This window comes from Chiloscyllium plagiosum, chromosome 19 (genome assembly GCF_004010195.1).
Source record: "Chiloscyllium plagiosum isolate BGI_BamShark_2017 chromosome 19, ASM401019v2, whole genome shotgun sequence".
In the NCBI taxonomy this organism is placed as follows: Eukaryota; Metazoa; Chordata; class Chondrichthyes; order Orectolobiformes; family Hemiscylliidae; genus Chiloscyllium; species Chiloscyllium plagiosum.
Window position 1 is genome coordinate 63,197,596 of NC_057728.1, and position 4,494 is coordinate 63,202,089.

The 4,494-nt window shown below is 46.6% G+C and overlaps 1 protein-coding gene across 3 annotated transcripts in view; it reads right to left on the reverse strand.

Annotated features, from left to right (window-relative positions):
• nr1h4 (nuclear receptor subfamily 1, group H, member 4) overlaps positions 1–4,494 on the reverse strand; it is a 117,441-nt gene that overhangs the window by 29,519 nt on the left and 83,428 nt on the right. The window lies entirely within an intron of this gene.

A 4,494-nucleotide genomic window follows, 5' to 3' on the forward strand; every position in this document is an offset into this window, starting at 1 on the left:
TGCCGCATTGTCGGAGGGTCAGTACTGAGGGAGTGCCGCACTGTCAGAGGGTCAGTACTGAGGGAGTGCCGCACTATCAGAGAGTCAGTGCTGAGGGAGCACGGCACTGTTGGAGGGTCAGTGCTGAGGGAGCGCCGCACTGTCGGAGGGTCAGTGCCGAGGGAGTACCGCACTGTCGGAGGGTCAGTGCCGAGGGAGTACCGCACTGTCAGAGGGTCAGTGCTGAGGGAGTGCCACACTGTTGGAGGGTCAGCGCTGAGGGAGTGCCGAACCGTCCGAGAGTATGTTTGAAAACATCCAGGAAAAGTTTAGCCCAGAGTATACCCCCTCAATCAACATCTATAACGTGGATGAGCCGGTCAGTTCTGAGGAAGGGCCACGTGACCTGAAACATTAACTCTGATTTCTCTCCACAGATGCTGCCAGACCTGCTGAGCTTTTCAGCAATTTCTGTATTTGACCTGATTGTTTTAGGGATATCCCTGTGTACAACCTGATTGCTGTGTTCCACCCAAACATACTTCAAAAAACCTCATTGATCAAATATATTTTCGGATATTCAGAGGTCACAGATGCTGCTGTCGTAATGCAGGTCTTTTTTTTCTTACAATCAAAGATGAATTCTGTTGAGGGATGGGGTGTTCAGGAAAGTGTCTTTTTTTGTGATGCTGTCTTGCATTTGGAATTTAAAGAATGTGTTCCCAAACATCATGAGGCATCACAAAACATTGGTCATTGGTGGGATAGCAATGAAAGCTGTAACCATAGGTACTGGAAGACGTCATTCAGCGGCCCATAGAGCCTGCCACACCATTTAATATGATCATAGTTGATCAAACATTTCCACACCTCTGATCCTGATCAAGTTCAACCTCAAACAGACTCAAAGACAGAGCTTTCACTGCCCTCTGTGTTAGAGAATTCCAAAGGTTAACACCCCTCAGAGTAGAGTTTCTCTCCATTTCAGAAACCAAACACAAACTCCTGTGCAGAACTACTTGCTCACTGCAAAGGCAAGGTGCTGGCTTCCTGTTTCCAATTCCAATCCTACTCTGACCTCTTTGCTCTTGGCCGCTATACCCTTCATCATCATTATTTTAACCTTCATTGGAGCAGCACCTCATCTTACACTTAAACCTTCCAATCTTCTGATCTTAGAATTGAGTTCAATAATCTCAAATGCAAAAACTATCTCAAATAGAAAACATTTAACCCTCACTCATGCAGTCACAGAGTCAACAGCTTGGAAACCTATAGCAGTATTCTAAAAGTGGCCAAACCAATGTCCTGAACAGTCGCAACATGACCTCCCAACTCCTGTATTCAATACTCTGACCAATAAAGGAAAGCATACCAAACACCTTCTTCACTATCCTATCTACCTGCGACTCCACTTTCAAAAAACTATGAACCCACACTCCAAGGTCTCTTCGTTCGGCAACATTCCCTAGGACCTTACCATTCAGTGTATAAGTCCTGCCCTGATTTGCCTTTCCAAAATGTAGCACCTCTCATTTATCTAAATTAAACTCTATCTGCCACTTCTCAGCCCATTGGCCCAACTGATCAAGATCAGAGATAACCATCATAACTGTCCCCTATGCTACTGATTATATCTGAAATCTTACTAACCATACCTCCTATATTCACACCCAAACCATTGGTATAAATAGCAAAACGCAGTGGACCCAGCACCAATCCTAGTGGCCATTGCTGGTCACAGGCCCCCAGCCTGGAAAGCAACCTTTTACCACCCACCATTTCCTTCCATCAAGCCTATTGTGTATCCAATTGGCTAGCCCCCTCTGGATCCCATGTGATCTAACCTCGCTAACCAGCGTACCATGTGGAACATTGTCGAACGTTTTGCTGAAGTCTATATAGACCACATCTACTGCTCTGCCTTCATCAGTTATTTTTTGTCACCTCTTATCCAACTTGCATGCTTTTAGGGGAAGGGTGTGTTGTGAGTGGGATTTTGGAATCACCGGTGTATTTACTGCTCAGGCCAGTGTGGCTGCGTTGGGAACATTTGCTGAGCCATTTCTATGGGGATAGGAAGGTCCTGTTCGAACTAAAGGGGTGCAGGATGTCACGAAGGTCACTGTGTCACCAAAGGAGTCATTGCCTCAACATCCAGTGTGTCTGCACTCAACCTGCACTACTCCATGAGGGAGCATCTGTGAGGGAGGTTTGTTTTAACTCTGCTTGAGCAGATTTTTCACTCACAGCCGTAAGGACAGCTAACATAAACCCCATCTTCAAACAACCTGAAATGCACTCTCTCCCTCTCTCTCCCTCTCTCCCTCCCTCTCTCTCTCTCTCTCTCTCTCACTCTCTCTCTCTCTCCCTCTCCCTCTCTCCCTCTCTCTCTCTCTCCCTCTCTCTCTCTCTCTCCCTCTCTGCTCTGTGCCATTGACATAAACACAGAACAGTACAATGCACACAATACTGCACACTGAAATATTTATTGTCTCTGAGACCTGGTTTCAAGCTACAACATACATTATTCATGTCTTTGTTTGACCAAAAGCCAGTTGCTAGATATAGTTACTTCTGGCCATTCCAAACTCCCAAGGCAGACATATAACGTGTGGGACTGGTAACAAATTTACACCAGCCACGATGAATTGTACTCAATAACGCTGCAGCATCTGTCACAAAACATTGCTCTCCTTCCTTGTGAAAAAGTCTGAAAGTTTTCAAAGGATGGGCCTTGGAGTATGTCCTAGATTGTGGAATAGGAGAAAGCCATACAACCCCTTTAGCCCCTTCTGCCATTCAATAAGGTCATGGCTGAGCAGATTTTTAATGTCACCCTTCCACCTTGGCTGCCAGTGGAATTGTGGAATTAAGCAGCACCAAAAGGGGGACATCAGCCCTTTGTGTTCATGCTAGCTTGCTTTCATAGCTCCCAGAATCCTTGGCCAACAAATCTCTGTCAATCTCATTTGTAAAGGGCCTGGTATCTTCCCACAGTCCAAAGATGTGCAGGTTAGGTGGAAATGCAGGGTTACAAGGATAGGGTGGGAGGCTGGTGGGTCTGGGTGGGATGCTCTTCAGGGGGCCAGTATGGCTTTGACAGGCCGAATGGCCTGTTCCGCACTGTAGGCATTCTATGATTCTATGAAAACTAAGCTCCGATCTCTGCTACCTTCATACTTCCCAACCTCGCCTCTGCATGACCAAGCTCAAACTTTAACTGTGATCTCCTGTGTCCTGGACTCTACTGATGGTGGTAGAAAGACTCTGTCTACCCCATTCATTCCTTTTAAACCCTCCCCATGCAAATAAAAACTCAACACATTGAAGAAATTTCTTTTCTCGCCATACAATTGCTCTCGCAGCTTGCTGCAAATTCAGCGGGATTGATTCATTTACGGCCTAGATTCTGGAAAACTCCGGAATACAAAAATATTGTTTATAATTTAGTGGCAAGTGTTGGAGAGAGGTGATGGAGAAGTGGTCACTGGGATAGAGACCCAAGGGCCCACATTCTGGGGATTCAAATTCCACCACAGCAACTGGTACGTGTATGGAATGAGCTGCCAGAGGAAGTGGTGGAGGCTGGTACAATTACAACACTTGATAGGCATCTGGATGGGTAGATGGATAGGAAGGGCTTGGAGGGATATGGGTCAAGTGTTGGCAAAAGGAACTAGATTTGTTTAGGGTCTGTTTCCATGCTGTACATCTCTACAAAAAAAAAACACCATTTCGACTGGAACAACACATCTATCCTGGGACAGGCTAAGCAAAGACATGCCAGAGAATTCCTCGAGGCCTGGCACTCCAACCACAACGCCATAAACAAACACTTGGATCTAGATACCATCTATCAACCCCTCAGAAAACGAACAGGAAATGACATCACCACAAACCCTAGGAACCCCATCCAGGCCAAACATATAAATAGAAAGCAGGAGACAACAGCTTTGTTTCACTTGGAAGTCGCCACTGATGATGTTACCGAGCCAGGTAATGAAACGTAGATATCAAACCTACTGCTCAGCGAGCAAACCTACACCCTGAACCTCAACCTGAGCTACAAACCTTCACAAACCTTGCAAAAAACTCTATATCAACGATTTGATTCTGCTAAGTAGGCCTGCGCCTTTAAGGCCAGTATTTAAATAGGCAAAACAAAACCCTACTGCCCCCTTGACCATGACCCCACCACCCGTCCATCACCAAACCATCATCTCCCAGACCGTACACAACCTCATCACCTCAGGAATCGCCCACCCATAGCCTCCAACCTCATAGTCCATGAACCCCGCACCTCCTACCCAAAATCCACAAGCCTGACTACCCCGGCCGACCCATCGTCTCTGCCTGCTCCTGCCCCACTGTGTGTGTGTGTGTCTGTGTGTGTGTGGGTGTGAGTGTGTGTGTGTGGGTGTGTGTGGGTGTGAGTGTGTGTGTGCCTGTTTGTGTATGTGTGTCTGTTTGTGTGTGTGTGGGTGTGTGTGTGTGTGTGTCTGTGTGTGTGTG